The following is a 13,278-nucleotide window of genomic DNA, read 5'->3' as shown; positions in this document are numbered from 1 at the left end:
GAGATGAATATCTTTATCACAATGCCAGAAACTTATTGTTAGACATTATTGTGTAAAAGTCAATCGGTGTGATTCCAGCAGTAATTCCTACATTCACAGCTAAATTGTGGCAAGTTGCAGATCAAGCTTGTGGTCAACTCTGAAAGTCTGCTTTACATCAGGTGTTCTCCAATTTTCAGACTGATGTACAATACATCGCTTCATGATTAAACAGTGCAAGGTGCAGATAATTTCATTGATAACCATCTTCTTTTGTATTGCCTCGATGAGTAGGCAAATCTGGTATTATGTTGCCTATCCCTGGAGCCTCTGAAGGGTTTGGATGTCTTTATCTGAAACTGATATTGTTTGCTTAGTTGGATGAATTTTCTGAGGGTATTGCATTCTAGTGACGAATGTACAATGTCACACCATTCTGATTTAATTTTCATTGTTAGTGATTCTCCTCCCCCTCCTGTAGCCCCCTTTACTCTCCTTTCTCATTAGCCCCTGCAATTGATGTTTATGCTTTTACTGATGGATGCTGCATCCATTGTGTCTCTGAGACTGGTGATCTTCACGCGTGTGCCTAGGCTGTTGCTGAAGAAGAGGGAGCATTGTTTTCACTTGCCATCCAAGAATATTCATCTTTTTTTTATCCAGCCACAGGACCATAACCAGAATTAGGAACACAGTGCGAACTTTCTCTGATCTCAGCTGTACTTAGGGTTAAAACAGTAGGTGTTGGTTGGGTGATGGTGCCTCTGTCGTAAACCATACAGTCAGGGTTCATGGTCTTGCTTTTCCCCAAATCAGTGTTCAGAATCTTTTACCTATCAGGGTGAATCATTTCTGGGTACCACACATCACGTGTAATACGAGACCAAATCAAAAAGGCAGTATCTTGGCTTTACATTTGATCTTTAATTTTGAAGTAGAACAATAACACTTAAATTACCTGCTGTTAGTCCATCCCCTGAACAACATGCTGTATAGGCTTAAGTTGGGGTGTCTCTTTCCTTTGCCTCCAGTTGAAACTGTACCGGAGCCTGGTCAGAGCAAAAATGGTCTCCATTAGAATGCAGTTCATGAATTAATATGAGCAAATTTTCATACATGAGGAGTGGGTGAGGGGGGGGAACTTGATTCTATAGTGAAGCAGCCTATCAACAGTTACCATCGGGAATCACACAGAAGGATGGCTGGGAGATGCGACACTGGATACATGCTAATATCCAAGTTAATAGGCAGCATTTCAGTAGTTTAGTGAGAGAAATAAAAGCACGTGAGATGACTGGTTCTAGATAAAAAAAATTCAGTCTATATAGAAATAACTTAAATGTACATAACTCATATGTATATATATAAACAAGAATTAAAATGCTTGAATTGCATTGAGGTTGATAAGATGATTTCTCAAAAAGTGCACATAGCACATTTGACTGTCTGCAACATTGTCCGTATCTTCATTTGGACTGTGAGAATGTGTGTACATATCTTCATTTGGACTGTGTGAGGATGCGTGTACATCTCTTCATTTGGACTGTGTGAGGATGTGTGTACGTATCTTCATTTGGACAGTGTGAGAATGTGTGCCTGTATCTTCATCTGGACTGTGAGGATGTGTGTACGTATCTTCATTTGGACTGTGTGAGGATGTGTGTACATATCTTCATCTGGACTGTGAGAATGTGTGTCTGTATCTTCATTTGGACTGTGAGAATGTGTGTACCTATCTTCATTTGGACTGTGTGAGGATGTGTATACGTATCTTCATTTGGACAGTGTGAGAATGTGTGTATGTATCTTCACTTGGACTGTGAGAATGTGTGTACGTATCTTCATTTGGACTGAGAGAATGTGTGTACGTATCTTCATTTGGACTGTGAGAATGTGTGAACGTATCTTCATTTGGACAGTGAGAATGTGTGTACATATCTTCATTTGGACTGTGAGAATGTGTGAACGTATCTTCATTTGGACAGTGTGAGAATGTGTGTACGTATCTTCATTTGGACTGTGAGAATGTGTGTACATACCTTCATTTGGACTGTGAGAATGTGTGAACGTATCTTCATTTGGACAGTGTGAGAATGTGTGTACGTATCTTCATTTGGACTGAGAGAATGTGTGTACGTATTTTCATTTGGACTGTGAGGATGTGTGTACGTATCTTCATTTGGACGGTGTGAGCATGTGTGTCTGTATCTTCATTTGGACTGTGTGAGAATGTGTGTACGTATCTTCATTTGGACTGTGAGAATGTGTGTCTGTATCTTCATCTGGACTGTGAGGATATGTGTACGTATCTTCATTTGGACTGTGAGAATGTGTGTACGTATCTTCATTTGGACAGTGTGAGAATGTGTGTACGTATCTTCATTTGGACTGTGTGAGAATGTGTGTACCTATCTTCATTTGGACCGTGAGAATGTGTGTACGTATCTTCATTTGGACAGTGTGAGAATGTGTGAACGTATCTTCATTTGGACTGTGTGAGGATGTGTGTACATCTCTTCATTTGGACTGTGTGAGGATGTGTGTACGTATCTTCATTTGGACAGTGTGAGAATGTGTGTATGTATCTTCATTTGGACTGTGATAATGTGTGTCTGTATCTTCATTTGGACTGTGAGAATGTGTGTCTGTATCTTCATTTGGACTGTGAGAATGTGTGTACCTATCTTCACTTGGACTGTGAGACTGTGTGTACGTATCTTCATTTGGACAGTGTGAGAATGTGTGAACGTATCTTCATTTGGACTGTGAGAATGTGTGTACATCTCTTCATTTGGACTGTGTGAGGATGCGTGTACATCTCTTCATTTGGACTGTGTGAGGATGTGTGTACGTATCTTCATTTGGACAGTGTGAGAATGTGTGCCTGTATCTTCATCTGGACTGTGAGGATGTGTGTACGTATCTTCATTTGGACTGTGTGAGGATGTGTGTACATATCTTCATTTGGACTGTGTGAGGATGTGTGTACGTATCTTCATTTGGACTGTGAGAATGTGTGTACGTATCTTCATTTGGACTGTGAGAATGTGTGTCTGTATCTTCATTTGGACTGTGAGAATGTGTGTACCTATCTTCATTTGGACTGTGTGAGGATGTGTATACGTATCTTCATTTGGACAGTGTGAGAATGTGTGTATGTATCTTCACTTGGACTGTGAGAATGTGTGTCTGTATCTTCATTTGGACTGTGAGAATGTGTGTACGTATCTTCATTTGGACTGAGAGAATGTGTGTACGTATCTTCATTTGGACTGTGAGAATGTGTGAACGTATCTTCATTTGGACAGTGAGAATGTGTGTACATATCTTCATTTGGACTGTGAGAATGTGTGAACGTATCTTCATTTGGACAGTGTGAGAATGTGTGTACGTATCTTCATTTGGACTGTGAGAATGTGTGAACGTATCTTCATTTGGACAGTGTGAGAATGTGTGTACGTATCTTCATTTGGACTGAGAGAATGTGTGTACGTATTTTCATTTGGACTGTGAGAATGTGTGTACGTATCTTCATTTGGACGGTGTGAGCATGTGTGTCTGTATCTTCATTTGGACTGTGTGAGAATGTGTGTACGTATCTTCATTTGGACTGTGAGAATGTGTGTCTGTATCTTCATCTGGACTGTGAGGATATGTGTACGTATCTTCATTTGGACTGTGAGAATGTGTGTACGTATCTTCATTTGGACAGTGTGAGAATGTGTGTACGTATCTTCATTTGGACTGTGTGAGAATGTGTGTACCTATCTTCATTTGGACCGTGAGAATGTGTGTACGTATCTTCATTTGGACAGTGTGAGAATGTGTGAACGTATCTTCATTTGGACTGTGTGAGGATGTGTGTACATCTCTTCATTTGGACTGTGTGAGGATGTGTGTACGTATCTTCATTTGGACAGTGTGAGAATGTGTGTATGTATCTTCATTTGGACTGTGATAATGTGTGTCTGTATCTTCATTTGGACTGTGAGAATGTGTGTCTGTATCTTCATTTGGACTGTGAGAATGTGTGTACCTATCTTCATTTGGACTGTGAGAATGTGTGTACATATCTTCATTTGGACAGTGTGAGAATGTGTGAACGTATCTTCATTTGGACTGTGAGAATGTGTGTACATATCTTCATTTGGACAGTGTGAGAATGTGTGTCTGTATCTTCATTTGGACTGTGAGAATGTGTGTACGTATCTTCATTTGGACAGTGTGAGAATGTGTGTACCTATCTTCATTTGGACCGTGAGAATGTGTGTACGTATCTTCATTTGGACTGTGTGACGATGTGTGTATGTATCTTCATTTGGACTGTGAGAATGTGTGTACATATCTTCATTTGGACAGTGTGAGAATGTGTGAACGTATCTTCATTTGGACTGTGAGAATGTGTGTACGTATCTTCATTTGGACAGTGAATGAAGTTATTGGTTTCAGGAATGCAGCTATAGTTTTACATTTCCTTTACAGTAAATTTATTTCATAACCAAACTTTTACATCATCTTAAAATTAACTGTGCTCGTTTTACCTTGACAATGTGCCTGTGGATTGAAAACCATGCTTGATTTACGTGGATAATCAGGGATCTGCTGTTGTAGTAAGCATAGTTTCAAACATTCAGATTGTACCAGTTTTATGAAAACCAGAATTATTGTTTTAATGCCTAATTATAAAGCTAAATAAAGGTAATTTATTTTCAATCAGCAGAAAGCTTCTCCTGGTAAGGGTTCACTCAAAATGTGTTCCAGGCAAGAGTTGTGTGACCATCTCTCAGATTCACAGTATTGTGCATCTTCAGCCATGTAAGCTTCCAGATGGTGAATACATTTATCAACAGTGTTTTTATTGACATTAACTATCATTCAGCTGCAGGTGTAGAGCTCTGTATATGCAAGATGACAGACTATTGTTAGTCTCTGCGCTTGAAAACTACCATTGTATTCTATGCCCAGCAGTTCTGCTCAGGCAGCAGTTGTATATTCAGTATATATATTTTCTGGCCTTACAACATTTCAAACACATGTCAATATATAGTTACAGAAAATACTTTTCAAGTTTCACTATTCATTTTTTCAATCTAGTTGATTTATGATGGGAGAAATTCTTCACATCATTCAAAACTAGCTTTCACTAAAAAGAACAATATGATATTCAGGAAACTGTGGTTTATACTTGGTGTCGTGCCAGTTGGATAAAACAGATTTTATTTCTTTTGTGTGTGGCACTTCACAAACTGTTTCAACAAAAGGAACTTCATTTAAACAGAGTACTTCATTTTCTTTTGTTTTGTAATTGTATTAATACTGCATTGAGCAACAGTGAGTGTACAAGGATCTCTTGTAAATGACCTTATTGTGCTGTTTGGTACAGTATTCTCCATAGATGTTCTGATTCTGTGCTTGCACACATTGTTGATGAGGTAAAGTGAGACTGATAGTTTATCCAGTCACAACCAATTGTCTGGATTCTGTCCAAAGTTTTAATTTCCACAAACCACTTCAAACAGAACTTGCGCATGAACTGTCTGAAAGAAATTACCCAAGTGACTAGGGGTGAACATAAGTGTCTTATAATGATGTAGATGAAATAAGGAGTGTTAAGTCATCTCCCACAGGAGGGCTAAAAGGTTAAACTTAGTTAAGTTGCTTGTAAGAACTGAATTTTTAATGCTTTTCTCCCATTCTTCCCCTAAGGTAAACCACTTGAGGCTATTTTGTGCATGGGTCTAGCTTTGATATGTTTTGTGGGCATCAGTATTCTATGTCATGGGATGTAGCAGGATTGAGTGGGATATTGCTGACAGGCATTCACTTTTCATTGGGGATCATCAAAGAGTGATCAGGAATCAGAATTCTTCAGGAATTTCCACTTCCCCAACGAATGCTTCAGCTATGAAACTGATAATTATTTATGTGTTGGTTTTCACAATTAAGGTATTTTTACAGCTTAAGAAAAATTGTGTCAGTTCAGTGCCCAAATCCAGATGGAAATATGTATGTAAGTAATTAGCATAAGTTTCTAGGGCAGATTTGGCCTTATACCAGCATCTTTCCTATCAATGCTCGTGCAAAACCCTTCTGACAACTTAAATTTAAAGGGATGTACACACTTTAAGATGAGTGGTTGCATATGGGGAAAGTATTGTTTTAGCTTGTATGAAGCTTTGAAGTGGATTTTAAATATCCTCCAGTTTTTGGCAAAGTAGTGTAAATTAAGCTGGTGAAAGGAAGGGGGAAATGTAGAGCTGGGGTTGTAGATGGAAGCTGGCGGAGAGAGACAAGGAAGATTAAATGAAACAAAAGGAAACCAGCTTGGACTGTGGAGGAACATGGACGCAATGCAGCATTCAACTTCTACTTTGATCACGGTGAGGTGGGCAAGCTGGATGTTAAGAGGGTTGTGTGTTCTTCATATAGGGAATCATGCCTATGAAGTGGTTGCCAGCTTAACAGTACACAGGTAATTTAATCGCGTATGAAATCTGGTGCCAGGAACAGATTCTGCACCCTTCAGAGTCTACACTCTTTTTTACATGAAAGTCGGAAAGATGATCAGAATTTTACTTGGAAGGCATGAGTTTAAAGAAAAGCTTTTTAGAAAGGAGAGCTTTGCAAAGATAAAGTTTAGGGGTAAAAAAAATCAAACCTGGGTGGTAAAAATGATGGCATCCAACTAAAAGGGTAGATAGCAGAAGGCTTGCAGAAAAGTTTAGTTTTGGGGAAATGAAGTGTTTGTAGGAATGGGTAGGTGGTAATTCATGATTCTTGGAAGAATTATTAAGAGCGTTAAGGATGTACACATTTGAAATTGTGTATTATATTGCAAATTGTGTATCACCCCATGCCAAAAGTGGCCTAAATTTTTTCACTGCCCCAGATTACTGTACTGTATTTCTATTGCTGCCATCACTTGAGCTGCATGTGGCATGATCTGCTTTGTTCCTGTAGCTTATTGGTGATTCCTCCATCAGGGACAGTCAAAGCTAAGCGTGACTGTTCATTATCCCAGCACTGAAGTCCTCTGATATAATGCACAAGCTCCCTTGCCTTTTAACTTACTCCCCCTCTATGAAAAGAATTGTTGTCCACATTGGCACAACTGACATTGTTAAGCACAGTCTTAGCTGCTCAAATGTGAATTTAGTGATCTCTTTGAAATTCTAAAAGTTGGTGGCAAGGACATTTTTATCTCTTGACCAATCCCCATGTTGGATGGCAGCTCTGAGTGTTTCTTAACTTTAATCTATTTTATGAATGCACCACATTTTTCAAACCCAATGGCCTTCACCCAAACAGTCTAGGCTTATGGGTGCTGTCTGCAAACTCACATGGATGACTATTTACAATCATTGACGTGTGTGATCCTTCCTTAACTACTTCCTCCTCACCGTGCACCCGCTCCATAAATGTTACCCATCCTATTCAGACCATTGTTGCTGGAAAGGCCCCTGATTGAACTATCCTATTAAAGGTGTTAACAAAAATAACATTCTACTCTTAAAGTCTACCTCCCCTGTTGCTCCACTCCAGGCTATTCTGTTTAAGCTAGCTCTTGTAAATGTGAGATCCCTTTCAAATAAGACTCTTATTACCTCTACAGAACTTGAGTTTATGTTCTTAACTGAGTCCTGGTTAAAGCTAAATGAATATTATCTGAACCCCTTAACTATGACAATTTCAGGGTACCAATGCCCAGTGGCTGAGGTGGCAGGATTGCCACATATTCAAAGAGCATTTTATGTGCAATTTACTGTCAGGCAACAATTTTTCAAATTTTGAAGTACGTATGTTTAAGTTTGCGGTACAGATCCTGTCTTCTGCGTTAATATTTATCTGTCTCCTAAATCCAATGCCTGCTTTCTCTCGGAATTCTCAGAACTCTTGTTCTATATTATATTGAACTACAACAGGATTGTCATTGCTGGTCATTGATTTCAATATTCGTATTAATGATCTCTCAAATGTGAACTCTATGGCAGCTGAATTCATGAATTTGCCAGACAGCCTAGACCTTACCCAGCGTGTCACTGAGCCCATCCATTGACTGGAAACACTGTTTCCTTTATTCTGCACGGGTGCACGGCTGCACAGTAACTGCAATGCTCCCGTGCACATAGCCTTTGTTGCTGCTCAGAAGTCACTTTTATTGTCATTTTGACCATAACTGCTGATACAGTACATAGTAAGAATGAGACGTTTTTCAGGACCATGGTGTTACATGACTCAGTACAAAAACTAGACTGAACTAAGTAAAAAAACAACACAGAGAGAAAATAAAACAACCATACTAGACTACAGACCTACCCAGGACTGCATAAAGTGCACAAAACAATGCAGGCATTACAATAAATAATGAACAGGACAATAGGACAACATTGCTTGGAAATACTCTTGACATGGTAACAACAAAAGAGTTAAATATTATTAATATCTCTCTGACTGATATCACTGTCTTTGATTATTCTTGTGTACTTTTTTGATGCTCTCCTGTCTGTAACCAAGACCACAAAATAAATTACAGTTTAAAAATAAAGTTTCTTGAAGCTGCAACGCAACTTAAATTCTCTGAGCTGTTTAGCTGATGTGACCCATGTGATCTGAATGGCTCAATAATTGAAATGGTTGATTTTTTTCAACAACAACTTGACAATATATTAAACACAGTGACTCCACTTAAGGTTAAAATGAAATTACTTAGTAAAATATCACCATGGTTAAACAATTTTGTCTACGTGCTCAAGAGATCAGGTGGGGTAGCTGAGAGAAAATGGAGGAAGACTAGGCTAAAAGTCTACTGTAATGTTTTCAAGGAAAAACTAGCCTCCTTTAATGTTGCTATATGCTCTGCAAGAAGAATCCATTTTTCCAAGATTATTACAGAGAATAGTGGTGATTCAAAAATATTGCTCTCAACTATAAACTGACTATTGAACCCTGCCCCAACCTATAATGTCCTCAGTCAAGCAACTGCTACAAAATGTGAGGAATTTACAATATTTTTTAATCAACATAATTACTTCCATTAGGAAGTGTTTAGCTACAGATACTGGTAACCACTACAGCTAACTTTGTAAAGACTGCAACCATGTTAAAATTTATAAGTATTTCCGATTCAGAACTCTATAAGATTGCCACAAAAAGTAAACCATCTACTTGCTGTTTGGCCCTGTGCTTACCGCACTTTTAAAGGACTCTTTTACTAGTGTTTTCTATTCTGAAGAAAAATTATTAACACATCCATTGAAACTGTAGTTTTTCCCTATGCCTTCAAAATTATGCCCATCAAACATCTACTTAAGAAAGCCAAACCTTGATAGTGAAGTACTAGCTAACTACAGGCCTATATCAAGTTCCTTTCTTGGGCATGATTCATGAGAAAGTAATTTTCAACCAACTCAACAACTTTCCGAAACAGAACAATATTTCGAAAAGTTTCAGTCATGTTTTAGAGCAAACCACAACATGGAGACGGCACTTATCAAAATTGTCAACAACCTTTGGCTCAGCCTGACACCAACAGGGTTTCTGTTCTAATTCTCCTAGATCTAAGCACTGCCTTTGACACAGTTGATCACAACATTCTCCTAGATTGCCTTAAGAACTGCATTGGGCTCTCTGGAGAGAAAAAATTTGTCTGTCTTGGAGACCAGTTTTTTAAGAGATATGATGTACCTTGTGGTATTACTCAGGGAAGCTGGTCTTGTTCCCTGACTCTTCTCCTTACACATGCTCCCTTTAGGAGACATCATTAGAGAGCATAAACTTGATTTCCCCAGTTATGCAGGTGATGCACAATTGGATATCTCAATGGAACCTGATGATGATAGCACCCAGTCTTCTCTGACATCTGGTGTGGCTGCAGTAAACAAATTAATTAGCCATAATTTCCTAAAGCTAATTGAAAATAAAACTGAAACACTTTTATTTGTTCCCAAAGTCAAAAGACATAAACTTCTTGATAAACTTAGGAACTTGGCTCCCCTTGTAAAATCAGAAGGAACAAGTCTGGGTGTTGATTCAGATCTGAATTTGAAATCCCACATAAAGTGACCAGAGCAGCATTTCTGCACTTAAGAAATATTGCAATGATATGTCTGTTTCTGTTACATAATAATGCTGAAAACAAATTCATGCCTTTATATTGAACAGACTAGATTACTGCAGTGAACTTTTTACTGGCCTTCCAAAGGAATCTCTTGACCATTGATTCCTCTAACTAAAATGTTTCAATGCACATAGCTTTTGTTGCTGCACAGCTGGAATTTTATGTAGTGTTAATGTAATTTAGAAATCTATGTTAATATAATTGTGAAATGCCCTATAATTAATTAATGAAGATAATCCATATTTTTTCTAATTAATAAATGTACCACCACCTTTACTTTGAAACATTTTAGAGCTTCAGTGCATTTAGTACTTTGTCAGTGTTTCAAGTTACAACATTGTTAAAATTGTAACAATAAACACAGAATGGAAGTCAGTAGTCCAGCTGAAGGCCAACAAAAAATACTCAGCTACTATTACAAACTACAACAAAAGTGTTGCCTCAAAAATATTGCAGCAATATTGTGATTTTTAAATTTTTTGTTTCTAGGAAATTTAAGACTGGTTCATTTGAGACATTCGCTGATATATTGAACTATCTGTTTAGAACTGAAGAATTTGAAGAACTGTCAATTCTTGTTGATATGGTCGGAACATGTCAATATTCTAGTGCTGACTGTGAATATGAATTTACTCTGATGAATTCTATCAAATGTAAAACCAGAAACAGATTAGAAGTGGAACATTTGGATAATCTAGTGTGGATTATGATGTATCTTTCATCTGGATGTGAAATTAATCTGGACAGTGTTTATGGAAAATGGATTTGCAATGAAGACAGATGCGAAAAAAGTTTACAAAACGTGAAAGGTTTTCTTTGTTGAACTATATTTTATTATACGCTTCAATTAATAAATAAAATCAGAAGTCTACTGTCAAGATGAAGTCACACTCCAGTTGGAGGAACGACACCTTATATACCGGCCGGCTGGGTAGCCTCCAACCTGATGGTGTGAACATTGACTTCTCTAACTTCCATTAATGCCCCTCCTCCCCTTCTTACTCCATCCCTGACATATTTAGTTGTTTGTTTTTTTTCTCTCTCTCTGCCCATCACTCTGTCTGTTCTCCATCTCCCTCTGGTGCTCCCCTCCCCCTTTCTTTCTCCCGAGGTCTCCCGTCCCATGATCCTTTCCCTTCTCCAGCTCTGTATCACTTTCGCCAAACACCTTTCCAGCTCTTAGCTTCATCCTACCCCCACCGGTCTTCTCCTATCATTTCGCATTTCCCCTTCCCCCATTACTTTCAAATCTCTTGATATCTTTCCTTTCAGTTAGTCCTGACAAAGGGTCTCGGCCTGAAACGTCGACAGTGCTTCTCCCTATAGATGCTGCCTGGCCTGCTGTGTTCCACCAGCATTTTGTGTGTGTTGTTAAAATCAGAAGTATGTGATTTTTTAATATTCATAGTATGCATATTACAAAAAACAAAAACATTTAAAGTGCCGAGAGATTTTCAGACCATGTAAAAATTTCTTGCTCTGAGCAATGGTTGGTCTGTGCAGCTGTTTAAAAAAAATAGAGGTAATATTGTCCTTGACAAACTTCAACTTATTTAGAATGCTGCTGCTAGACTTTAACTAAAACTAGGATGAGAGAGCATATCACCCCTGTCCTAACTACTCTGCATTGGCTTCCGGTATCTTTTAGAATTGATTTCAAAGTTCTCTCACTTATTTTTAAAGTTATCAAAGGTCTGGGACTGGAGTTCATCACAGAATTGTTTTCATTTTATAATCCTGCTTGAGCTCTCAGGTGTTGTTCCGCTGGTCTCATAAAATTAAACAATCTCTCTCACAAGATTATAGGCAGGTCAGTGTTTTTGAACTACTCTTCTAAACTGTGGAACTCAACACCTAAAACTACAAAGGATGCAGACTGAGTTGACACTTTTAAATGCCAGCTCAAAACTGATTTATTTATCTTTCCTTTTAACTGACATTTTTTTCATGTTTGCACTTTATCCTATTGTGGAGAGTAATGAACTACATCATTTGTATGAAAAGTGCTCTATAAATAAATTATTATTGTTATAATTATTATGCTTTAGTGAATACTTAAATATATAGCATAGCATTTAGCCAACAAATAATATTAAAATGTTAATTTTTGTTACTTTTTGGCACACCACTGCATATCCTTGTTAATGTTCCTAACAAGCATACATATCAAGCTTAGTTTGTATTTTTAATCTAAAAAAGTGGCAACCCAGTACATAGCTTTAAGCTGTTTATTCACAAAGTACTCCAAATGTCTTCTAACCTGACAGAACTTTCAAGACCTTGTTCATCATATTGTTCTGCAATAAGTCTCATAAAAGGTGTCAGTATCCCAGGGGAAAGTGATCTGTAGAGATTCTGCATCCTAACATCACTGCCCATGAAACTCAGCAACGATGTCAGAGGTATGTATTTTTTTACACAGAGAGTGGTAGATGTATGGAATGTGTTACCCGGGATGGTGGCAGAGGCTGATGCATTAGGGACTTCTAAAAGACTCTTGGATAGGCACGTGGATGAAAGAAAAATGGAGGGCTATGTGGGAGGGAAGGGTTAGGTTGATTTTAGAGTAGATTGAAAGGTTGGTACAACATCATAGGCTGAAGGGCCTGTACTGTTCTAAGCTCCATAAAAGCATAAAACTAAGTTAGAAAGGGTAATACAGCAAAAGTGACAAAGAATGAAAGAACAATATATCAGGAGTAACACATAATATGTAACCTAGCACTGATGACCCAACATTGTCAAAGACTGGAGGCCAAGTCATTGGGTGTATTTAAGGCGGAGATTGACAAGTTATTGATGGTAAGGTAGGTTAAGGGTCACGGGGAGAACATGAGAGAAGGAAAATCAGCATGATTGAATGGTGGAGTAGACTTGACTGTGCTTGGTTGGACATGCGGAAGAATTACTGAGATTTAAACTGAGACTTTAAAGATGAGCTTTATTTGTCACGTGTATATCAAAACTTGCAGCAAAGTGCATTGTTTGCATCAACAACCAACACAGTCCAAATATGTAGTCTGGGGGTAGCCTGGAACAGTCGTCATCCTTTAGGCTCCAATGTAGCATGCTCACAGCTTACTAACACTAAGCTGCAGGTCTTTGGAAGGTGGGAGGAAACCAGAGCACCTGGGGGAAACACATGCAGTCATGGGGAGAATTTAAAACTCCTTACAGACAGT

The 13,278-nt window shown here is 38.2% G+C and overlaps 1 protein-coding gene and 1 pseudogene across 1 annotated transcript in view; both read left to right on the top strand.

Annotated features, from left to right (window-relative positions):
• Window positions 1-10,041, top strand: part of LOC132401496 (uncharacterized) — a 76,933-nt pseudogene extending 66,892 nt beyond the window's left edge.
• Window positions 1-13,278, top strand: part of LOC132402058 (zinc finger protein GLIS3-like) — a 371,909-nt gene that overhangs the window by 121,635 nt on the left and 236,996 nt on the right. The gene's annotated exons all lie outside the window — the stretch shown is intronic.

This window comes from Hypanus sabinus, chromosome 11 (genome assembly GCF_030144855.1).
Source record: "Hypanus sabinus isolate sHypSab1 chromosome 11, sHypSab1.hap1, whole genome shotgun sequence".
NCBI classification, from domain to species: Eukaryota; Metazoa; Chordata; class Chondrichthyes; order Myliobatiformes; family Dasyatidae; genus Hypanus; species Hypanus sabinus.
Note: the sequence above shows the minus strand (reverse complement) of the source record. Positions and strands in the feature narration are given on the sequence as shown.